General features: G+C 40.2%; 1 long non-coding RNA gene across 2 annotated transcripts; it reads left to right on the forward strand.

Annotated features, from left to right (window-relative positions):
- The first annotated feature begins 2357 nt into the window (after positions 1 to 2357).
- On the forward strand, positions 2358 to 3763 carry LOC147852555 (uncharacterized). Of its 2 annotated transcripts, none has more exons than XR_015531451.1 (5): positions 2358 to 2401; positions 2485 to 2798; positions 2978 to 3209; positions 3313 to 3488; positions 3560 to 3763. It is a non-coding gene; the product is annotated as an uncharacterized LOC147852555 (long non-coding RNA). The 2 variants fall into 2 exon arrangements; XR_015531450.1 differs by having other exon boundaries at positions 3316 to 3488.
- Positions 3764 to 11889: the final 8126 nt, after the last annotated feature.

The raw sequence follows: 11889 nt of genomic DNA on the forward strand, positions 1-11889 counted from the left end.
GCAATGTAGCATGTCAAAACGTTTTAATACACTTTCAATGTATTGAGTTTGGGAAAGAGAAATGGTTCCTTTGGCACGATCTCTTTGTAGGTTCATTCCAAGGAAATACTTCATTGGACCAAGGTCAGTTATTGGAAAAGCTTGTTGAAGTTCCTTCTTCGCAAGTTGTAGATACGCGAGTGAGTTGGCAAGTAGAGGTAAGTCATCGACATAAACACCGATTATGATGAAATTATTCTTAGCTCTTTTAATATATACATTTGGTTCATTCTTTAGTCGTTTATATCCATTCTTAGTTAGAAAATTATGAAGTCGATGATACCAAACTCGTGGAGATTGTCGTAGACCGTATATAAGGATCGATGTAGGCGACATACAGCATTTGGTTGAGTTGAATCTTCAAAATGTGGTGGTTGTTGCATATAGATCTCTTCTTCGAGTTCTCCATGAAGGAAAGCGGTTTGAACATCTAAGTGATGAAGTTCCAAATCAAGTTCGACGGCGAGAGAGACGAATATGCGAAATGTGATACTTCGCAATGTAGGGCTAAATGTATCTTTGAAGTCGATTCCAGGTATTTGCGAAAAACCACGAGCTACGAGACGAGCTTTGAAACGTATAATATTTCCAGTAGCATCGGTCTTCTTCCGAAGAACCCACTTACAACTAACAATTTGTCGATCAGGTGGTGGATCGACAAGGCTCCAAGTTTTGTTCTTTAATAAGGCTGTCATCTCTTCTTCCATGGCTGCTCTCCATTTAGGGCCATCGGTACCAGACAACGCTTCGCGAACGGTAATAATTAATTCATTTGCAGTATCTGGTTCTTCTTCAACTATGAGAGCGTCCATATCGAGGTCCACAAAGTGTGCCTCGAATTGGTCAAGTTCCTTATAGATATCGGACAAGGAGCGCGTACGACGAGGTGGTGAGTCGTTATCATATGAGTTTGGATAGTCTTGCGAGGATTGTGATTGTGAGTTAATTGAAACATCACTAGTGATGTCGGGTGAGTGAAGATGAAATGGCGGAATGATTTGAGAGGTTTGAGGGCTTTCAAGAGTATTTTGAATAGAATTCGAGAAATTAGATAAAGAGATTGGTAAAGTGGTAGATGTATGTAAGCGTGGTGAAGATAAGGTTGATGTAGAGGATGTGTTTGTGAGGTCATCATAATTTGTAGAGTTAGATGGTGTGAAAACACTATCAAGATGTGGGTTAATATAGTTAGTTTGTTTAGGTTGGGTATTTCTTTTATATTGGTTGGTTACATTTAAAGATGCATTTTTTATTTTACTTTTATTTTTATTAACTTTAAATTTAAATATTGGCTTTTTATGTAGACGGAGTCGAACGGGAGGAGTTCTTGGAGGAGAGGAGATGGGAGGAGATGCAAGGGGTTGATGTGAAGGAGAGATTGGAGGAGGTGCAAGCGGTGGAGGTAGTGGCTGATCAACGTGAATAAGAGGGCGAGGGATTACCACATAACGATCGACAGCATCGAGGACTTAATCAAAGTGAGAGGCAACGTTGATATTGGCGGCTTTTCTTGATCGATTGTTGGCGGCGATAGTAGCGGCATCAACATTCTTCGCTCGATGGCCAGTGGGTATTCTCTTTGAAGGGCGGCAATTATCATCATCACTGTTGTGTTGGTGGCAAAGGGCGGCATCGACGGCGGTGCTGTTTTGGAGGCGGCGGTCGGCAGCAATAAAGATGTTTTGTTGGCGGGAGGCGGCGGCGGTAGTGTTGGTTGGGAGGCGGCGGTCGTCAGAACCAGAGATGTTTTCTTGGCGGAAGGAGGCGACGGTGGCGGTGCTGTTTGGGAGGCGGCGATAGTCTGCAACCGCCATGTCCTTTTGGCGGGAGATGTCGATGGCATCGGTGGCGGCGGCGCTGTTTGGAGGGCAGCAATTATCATCAGCAACACTGCTGTTTGGGCGACAAAACGTGGCGGCGGTGGTGGTGGCGGCGACGGCGACGGCGGTGTTTGCAGGGCGGCGAACAGTGGCAGCATCATCTTTTGACTGTTCGGCTCCTTCACGAGTATTAATTTTAGGGTTATGCGTTGGTGTCGTGGATTCAAGAAATGGTGACTCATCAAATTTGACGGTACGACTATAAAAGAACGTGTTCTTGCTTGGATCGAATAAACGGTAAGCCTTGTAGCAACACTGCTGTTTGGGCGACAAAACGTGGCGGCGGTGGTGGTGGCGGCGACGGCGACGGCGGTGTTTGCAGGGCGGCGAACAGTGGCAGCATCATCTTTTGACTGTTCGGCTCCTTCACGAGTATTAATTTTAGGGTTATGCGTTGGTGTCGTGGATTCAAGAAATGGTGACTCATCAAATTTGACTGTACGACTATAAAAGAACGTGTTCTTGCTTGGATCGAATAAACGGTAAGCCTTGTAGCCGTTTGCATCTCCGTACCCAACAAAGATCGCTTTTCTTGCTCGTTGTTCTAACTTGGATCGTTTTTCAGCAGGGACGAAGGCGTATGCAAGGCAACCAAAAATTTTGAGATCTTGCATATTTGGTTTTACTCAAAACCATAACTCGTATGGTGTGATTAACCCAAGTGTTCGATGATAGTTGCGATTTTGGAGATAGCATGATGTTGCGACGGCTTCTTCCCAAAATGAGGGTGAAAGTGACGCTAGATTCAACATGCTCCGGGCCGAATTAAGGAGTGTTCGATTCTTGCGTTCGGCTAGACCATTTTGTTGTGGTGTTGAAGGAACAGAAATTCGTTGTAAAATTCCATGGTCTTTACAAAATTTTGTAAACTTGTTAGATGTATATTCTCCTCCCCCGTCAGATTGTAGACATTTCAATTGTAGATTTAGTTGCTTTTCTGTTAGTGATTTGTAATTTGTAAAAGCAATGAACGCTTGGTCTTTGCTTTTGAGAAATGTTAGTATTGTAAACCTTGTATAATCATCGATGAAACTAATGAAATATTTTGATTTTAAAAGTGATTGAGTTGGGAATGGACCGCATATGTCACTATGGACGAGTTCAAGAGGTCGACTTCTTCGTGAGTTACTTGTAGGAAACTTTGATGATGCCATTTTGCCGAACAAGCATGCCTCACATAAGTCGATTTTGCAAAACATATCCTTTGGGACTCCTTGAGCGAGCTTGTGAGTTTGGAGTGTTCGCATAGCAGCAAGGTGTGGATGTCCAAGTCGGTAATGCCAAAGTAGAGTGAGTTCTTGTTGTCTTTCGATTTCGGTTGTGTGAACTTCGATTGTTGATTGGGTTGTTGGATGTACACTAATGGGATATAACCCTCCTTGTCTTTTGCAAGAAGTTCGTATTGTGAGACCATTTGGTAGAAGGTGACGAATCACGGCTTGGTTATGATGGAACTCGATGATGGTTCCATTCGAAGTTGCTTGACTTATCGAGAGAAGGTTCTTGGTGATACCAGGTACGTGGTACACATCATTGATCATGAAGTTTCCTCCTCCGGGGAGATGAAATGTAAGTTGGCCTTTGCCTAATGCTTGTTTTACTCCATTATTTCCAAATCTAACAGTTATTGGATTTTGTAGGGGTGTGTACCTTTGAAGCCAATCCGATCGATGTGTAAGATGATTTGTTGCTCCGGTGTCGAGATACCATTTGTCGTCCTTCTTTGTTGGTATGTCTGCGACAAGTGCTTCAGCTACGAAAGCTTGCATCAAGTCACTGTAACCTTCTTCTTCATATTCATTCTTTTCTTCCATCGAGGCGGCATAGACCTCTTCTTCTTCTTCTTCTTCTTCATTTCTCTCTTCCTCAAATTCCTCGACAATGTGCGCTTGTGGTCGGCGAATATTGCTTGGAAATCTCCGAATCTTTTGTTTTGCCTTACATTCTTGTGGTGTGTGGCCTGGCCTTTTGCAAATGTTGCAATAAGACCTAGTGAACTTCATTCCTCCTTTCGTCATCGGTGCATTAGTCCATTGACTCTTGAAACTCTTGTATCTTGGTTGTGATTTGAAATGAGGTCGATAGGCTGCCATAGCGATTGCTTGTGTTGATGTGTTTTCTTCTCTTGTCTTTCTCATCGAGTCTTCTTGCCTTATGTCTCCCATGAGATCTTCCACGGTAGCTTTTTTATTTAAATTTTGTGTAGTCACAAAAGATGACCATGAAGAGGGTAAAGCACCTAGTAATAAACATCTTTGTAGTTTGTCAGAAATGTCCAAGCCAGATGTAATTGTATCATCCAGTTTCTTTTCCCAAGTGGTTAGAAAATTATCTACATCATCTTCTTCTTTCATTGTAAATGTGACATATGCACGTAGTGTGTGCACTTGTGCTGCATCCGTTTGTGGTTCATATTGTGTCTTTAATTTCTCCCAAATTTGATGCGAAGTTTGTAGCTTTCTGACCGCTTCTCCTTGAACATCTGATATATGTGCTAATAATTCCATTTTTGCTACAAGATCTTTCTCTTCCCAAATAACTTGATCGGGTCCGGGGGTATTAGGTTTTAGTGATGATCCTGACACTACATTCCAAAGTTTGTAGTGTTGAAATAATAATTCGAGTCGAGCACTCCAAATGCGATAATTTTGCTTTGATAACTTTACTAATGAAAGTTTATGTGTGTTGAGAATGTTGGCGGGAGATGAGGATTGTGCCATTTTTATAGAAGAGGGCTATCCGGCTTAGCGCTCGTCTTGATGACAAATCGATCAATGCTCCTAGGATTCTCTAGTCTTATTTGATAGATGCGGAAATCTATAAATCTGATACCATGTAGAAATCGGCAACTATACAAATAGAGATTGAGAGAGAGATCACACATACACAAAATTGTTCTATATTAATTGTATATGTTACATTAGCCCAAATGGCTTCTTTGTAGAGACGATGAACAAAAAGTTATGTCTCTTCAAATGAAGAGTTTTCTCTAAAGTATAATAATAGAAATAACTTTTCGTAATAATAAATAAATATTATATTTAGATTAAATATTTCCACACCTCCAGCTCCCAGCTCAGCAGGTGAATTGGGAACTTCTGCTTTCCCACTCTGTTAATATATTGCATGGACTCAATACCTAAATCATTTTCTAACTTATATCATGACGCTGCAGCTGGTTATACAGCGCCTCACATGAGACCGTTTTCTGACAATTATGCAGAGGAGCGGGATCTCGATGAAGATTGTGAAAGAATGGAATGGAGTTATGAATATCCTTCAGCTTGGACATCAGCAGGTGAATTACTAGCTTCTGCACATAAGTACAACCTCAATCAATATGCGCAAATGACTAAATAACCTTCCAACTTATATGTAGATCATGAAGCTGCAGCAGGTTCTACAGATCCTCCCATCACATCATTTTCAGATATGTATGCAGAGGATCTGGAGCAGCAATTAATGCTCCTTCTTGATGAAGATCATGAAATAATCCAAGGGAGCCCTGAATATCCTCCATCAACTACATCAGCAGGTGAATTAGTAGCTTCTGCTCATAACTAAAATGTCATTATAGTGGCATCGATAAATTGACCACATAACCTTCTAACTTATACTAGATCGTAAAGCTGCAGCTGGTTTTACAGAGGCTCCCATCATACCAATTGCTGACAATTTCTTAGAAGAGCTAGGGCATGACGAGGATCGTGAAAGAATTGAATGAAATTATGAATATCCTCTAGCTCCGACATCAGCAGGTTAATTAGTACCTTCTGCGCATAAGTACAGCCTCCATCAATATGTGCAAATGACTAAATAACCTTCTAACTATTATATAGATCATGAAGCTACAGCTGGTTCTACAGAGCCTCCCGTCACATCATTTTCAGATATGTATGCAGAGGATCTGGAGCGGCAATTATTGCTCCTACTTGATGCAGAGCATGAAATAATCGAAGGGAGTTATGAATATCCTCCGTCAACTACGGCAGCAGGTGACTTAGTAGTTTTTGCTCATAATGGCAATGTCAATATAGCGCATCAATGAATTGATTACATAACCTTCTAACTTATATTTGATCGTAAAGCTGCAGCTGGTTCTACAGAGGCTTCCATCAGACCATTTGCTGAAAATTTTGTAGAAGAGCTAGGGCATGATGAAGATCACGTAAGAATTGAATGGAATTATGAACATCCTCTAGCTCCAACATCTGCAGGTGAATTGGTAGCTTCGCCGCATAAGCACAATATCAATCAATATGTGCAAATGACTAAATAACCTTCTAACTTATATGTAGATCGTGAAGCTGCAGCAGGTTCTACAGATCCTCCCATCACATCATTTTCAGATATGTATGCAGAGGATCTGGAGCAGCAATTAATGCTCCTTCTTGATGAAGATCATGAAATCATCGAAGGGAGCCCTGAATATCCTCCATCAACTACATCAGCAGGTGAATTAGTAGCTTCTGCTCATAACTAAAATGTCATTATAGTGGCATTGATCAATTGACTACATAACCGTCTAACTTATATTAGATGGTAAAGCTGCAACTGGTTCTACAGAGGCTCCAATGAATAATGCCCAGGATGATTTTATACTTGCAGAGCTGCAGCAGCAGACAAATGGCACGATCATCATTGAGGAGATGAAGGAAGAGTTGGATGCCATCCTGCTAAATGCTGAAGGTGGCTTGAAAAAGCGGCTCATAACACCAATGACCAGTACCCAATTCAAGGTTCTGGAGGCCTTCTTTAAGACGGGCCGGCCCACGTTCGTCGAATGTCCAAGTTGAATTTCGATATTTTAACAACCAAACGAAGACTCTGTTGGTTCAGCCTCGCTTCAGCTGCAAGGTGTGCTTCACACCACCCCATTCTCCAGCGAAAGACTGGAACCAGCAAAAGCAGGATGAGAAAGTGAATAAGAGGAAGAAGCTGGAGTTTACGGTTCACCAAGAGGAATTGGAAATGCTGGCTGGTGCCTGGGGACGGCTTCACGCGCTGGTGCAACGTTTCTGGTCGATGCCACATGTCATCGAAGTTCTAGAGGCCAACAAATTTATTCCGTGTAGCAGCCGCCGCTGCAAGTCTGAGAGTCCAACCAAGTCATCGCCAAAGAGGAAGAGGAGATCGTGGGAGTCGAAGCAGGTCGATGATGGTGGTACTGCTGCTGAGAAGGTGATGGATCGTCAATTGCCTCTTATGAGAGATCATCATGATGAGGATATGTTGTGGATGGAATCTTTTAATTCCATCATCGGAGCAGAGAGGCTAGGTAGTTCTGCTGCCTATACCTCCAGCAATACTAATCCTAACAATAATGATAGTGATTGGTATTATGATTACTATATGAGTTGCAGCAATCTAAACAATAAACATTGCTGCTTTCACTTGGTAACTATCTTCTCAACTACATTAATATAATTACCAAGTTTGCTCACTAAAGGGGTTGATCTGCTAATGATGTTTGATATAGCTAAATGTTTGATGTTATATATAGTTAAGGTTTGACCTACTTAGTTCAGAATTATCAGTCAGTAATTCTTTTCTTATATTAAGTATTATTTATTTTACGGTCTTGTGTGACGCTTGCTTGCCTAGTTGATTGTAGTAATATATATAAGATATGTTGTGTTCGTCAAGCTTCTTGTAATTTGTTCTTTCTTAATCTCATCCATTACTTCTGTTAATGTTTTTTTTCATAACTGATTGTCAACTGGTTGGGTTTTTGTTAATTTATTAAAGAAGGTATTTCAGCTAAATATATATGTACAACGCATTCTATTTGGTCTTGCTTCTGACAATCTTGTTCATTATAAACTTCGCACAGGGGAAACGACAGACTGAAACGTACATACATTTTAAGCTTTGAATTTTCCAATGTTTGCAGGATGCAAGGAGTGGTAGTATCTTTACTGTTGATGTACAATATGTGTGCCATGGAATTGTACAATTGCCCTGTATTGTTAAAGATATCTCCCACACTTTCATGGACATCTGGCTACCACCTAGCCGTGATTGTTTCACATCAAGCAGCTCGGAAACAGAACTACATGATGGCAGTCCAACTTTTGTGAACATATATATATATATATATTAGAGGTGAAATATATAGGTGATGTCTGATCAGGCTGCAAATACCATACTCAGATATGTAATGTCCAATATGGTTGTGTTGTACGGTGAACTTCTCTTCGAGTGGAATGATGATGTTGATTCTTGTTATTTTAACATCTGGACCAAGAAACATCAGACCGTTGTCAGAGAAAGAAGAGAAGTGGAGCAACATGAGGAGAAGTAGTAGTAACAGCAGAAATAGGAGAAAGAAGTCACAATTCGTGATTCGGTTTCAAAATTTGCGAGTCCAAATTTCACGACAAATTCCAGAAGAAGAGCTGAAGGACATCTTCTTGGACGTGATACATGAGCCTCTCCGAACATCTCTTGCGTTGCTCAATTTTTGGAATCAATCACTAGAGGAAGTGATAGATAAAGCTTGAGCAATTGATTGTACTAATAATAGTATGAATATGTCAACATTACACAGAAATTTCCCTACATTAGAAGATTTGCGGTTCCGACAAGCGGTGCAATGTACCACCTGTCTCAACACCGGCCATTCAATGATGAAATGCAGTTTACGTACTCATTGTACGATTTGCCATTCCAAAGCTCATTTGGTTGGAAAGGTATGCAGGATGAACATTTGGACTGGCTGGATGGCGTTCCAGTTTCTTATCAATGGGACATGAGCGATGGAAATTCTGGGAAACCAATAAATCCATCCTATGGATGATGATGGTGATGATGATATGAAATCTGAATCGGTTTTGATCTGGAGCAGCTCCAACGAGAACCATAGTTATATGGGCCAACATCTCCAACGAGAATAATTAACTATAACTGTAAACAAAATAGTTATATGGGCAGCATGAAGAGGAATAGTTGGATCCTCTCTACTGTGTGTATATATGGTTTTGGAAATCGTAATTTAGGTTTTCCATCTACCATCATGGTCATGTTTTGATGAAGCCCAAATATCATGGAAGGATATGTGAGCAATTGACATCTACGAAGAGTTCTTCCATGAGTGTGGAAGCTGCCACAAAAAAACTGCAAAATAAGTGAAATGGTGTGTCATTAGCACCAGCATGACTCCTGGTCTAAAGTAAGGCATTTCGTACATGAAGATATACTTCATGTCAATGGACTGAGCATGCCGATTGACATGACTGGATGGTCTAGTATGCCATCTCCATGCATTAAGTGCTGATGTAACCAAGAAGAGTTGCTCATTGGGCTTGGCATCCAAGCTTATTGAAAAATAATGGATATGTTTTTGGAAACATACGTCTAGCTTTTCCATAAGATGGATTGTCTTTGATTGGTGAAGCCCTAATATATGAAAGGAATAGGTTGCCATGCCAAAGGTCGTCATGCAAATTAGAGTAAAACACAATCAGAGTAAAACAAGGATACCCTTAGTTGCCTACTCTCTTTGGTCTTTATATAGATGAGGTGTCACATTACATAGAGAGATTGAGTAATCCAAGAGCATGGCTAGCATACATATCCTGTTAGGAAACATGTCCCTCCGGATGGGATGAAGAGAAGAGTCGAATCGTTGGAAGAGCTAGGTGAGTCCGAAATTTGATTTTCGAAATGGAGAATTGATTTATGATCGATTCGGAAGACTATATTTATAAATAGTCCAAATGTGCCCCTTGTGGGATATATTTGTAAATAGCCAGAAAGTTGTTTTAGTATATAAACAACTAGGGCAAACATTAAGAAGTGTAGTAGATCATTATCGTTGTATAGTGACATAGTTAGCGAAGGTAGTTGCCTTTGTAACTAGTGAGTGATACAGAGTGAAAGAGTGTGTAACTTTGTAGTACTTGATAAGGAAGAGCTCAAGGTCGTTGCCTTGAATTGTCTTGTTGTACTTCTTTCCCCATAGTGGTCCTTTTTTTGGAGTTTGTGGACTCCACGTGCTTTTCTCTCCTTTCGGGTTTTTCACGTTAAATACAGGTGTCTCGTTTTTGTGTTTTTTGTTTCTGTTCCTCTATGCACTGTCATTGTTGATTCTTTGCACCTGAACATACGTACGAGTAACCTGTTGTGGTTGGTTCCAATCCTAACATATCCATACAAATATTACTATATGTTGATCATGTTGTGTTGATGGATACCATGTATATCCATACAAATATCATATGTTGATGATACTGTGTTGATGGCTATCATTTATATCCATATAAATGTTACTATATGCTTAGGATATTAAGTTGCTAACACCCCTGGAAGGACTACAAAGATATCTAAATGCCTATTCACACCAATCAGAGATTGAGCTAGGTAGATATATTGCACAAATACCTCTAGAAGAAAGAATTTGCCACTTGTGTCATCAAGGAGTGGAATCCGAAGAACGTTCTATTTGTTATTGTGCTTTTTTTTATGAAATAAGGGAAGATACCATTGCCTCTTTTAAGCAAGGCTTTGCCCTACTATGCAAGGTACTAGAATATGAGGACTAACGATTCATGAGGCTTTTCTTGCTAGAACTCCAGAGACATGGGGGAAGTTAATAGAAAACAACACAACCACACAAGCTAATGAACAAAGAACAATCATAACTTCCTTTACCCATCACTCTTCCTCATGTTATGATTCAATCAAAGGCTACAAAAATGGGATCCCAACTAAGAGGTTTTGAAGGGTTTACGGTGAGATACCATTGCCTCTTTTAAGCAAAGCCTTGGCCTACTATGCAAGCTAATGGAATGTGTCATGTGTTGGCCGGTTCGGATGACCAAGTATGAAAAGACTAATAAATGGTTACGGGCTTAACTAAAGACGGGTGGGGCTGAGCGAAGCAGTAAAGAAAGCCGAACTTAAAACGGAAATAATAATTATTAGTAGCAGTTGTTCATGCTCTGTTCGTAACCACCCATGTTCTGTACAAAAAGGGACATGGAAAGCATGTAAAAACGAGTTGAATAGTATTGTATCAATTGGATCTTCCATAATAGAAATATGTTACCTCATACACTATGTATTGTGTCATAATTGATCTGTGTGAGTAAAGAAAGCCGAACTTAAAACGGAAATAATAATAATTAGTAGCAGCTGTTCATGCTCTGTTCGTAACCACCCATGTTCTGTATAAAAAGGGACATGGAAAGCATGTAAAAACGAGTTGAATAGTATTGTATCAATTGGATCTTCCATAATAGAAATATGTTACCTCATACACTATGTATTGTGTCATAATTGATCTGTGTGAGTAAAGAAAGCCGAACTTAAAACGGAAATAATAATAATTAGTAGCAGCTGTTCATGCTCTGTTCGTAACCACCCATGTTCTGTATAAAAAGGGACATGGAAAGCATGTAAAAACGAGTTGAATAGTATTGTATCAATTGGATCTTCCATAATAGAAATATGTTACCTCATACACTATGTATTGTGTCATAATTGATCTGTGTGAGTAAAGAAAGCCGAACTTAAAACGGAAATAATAATAATTAGTAGCAGCTGTTCATGCTCTGTTCGTAACCACCCATGTTCTGTATAAAAAGGGACATGGAAAGCATGTAAAAACGAGTTGAATAGTATTGTATCAATTGGATCTTCCATAATAGAAATATGTTACCTCATACACTATGTATTGTGTCATAATTGATCTGTGTCAAATCCTAATGTTCATGTGTAACGCATTCATAACCATTCGGTTGTACCCAGCTCGTGTTCATCTCCACAGTCACGCAGTCACACATTCTTTGATTCCTACATGGGTTACTACTATCATTTTGAAAACGAGACAATCCCATTGTGACTCCCCGAGCACAAGACCTTGAGTCGGATACTAAAGGACAAGTATCCAACACCGTGTTACGTTAGGCTGGTAGCATCATGATGCCACCCACATAATGATGATGCCTTGTCATGATGACACTCACAT

This window comes from Azolla caroliniana, unplaced genomic scaffold (genome assembly GCF_043228905.1).
Source record: "Azolla caroliniana isolate FFs.n. ecotype wild unplaced genomic scaffold, voAzoCaro1.0.p SCAF_18, whole genome shotgun sequence".
NCBI lineage: Eukaryota > Viridiplantae > Streptophyta > Polypodiopsida > Salviniales > Salviniaceae > Azolla > Azolla caroliniana.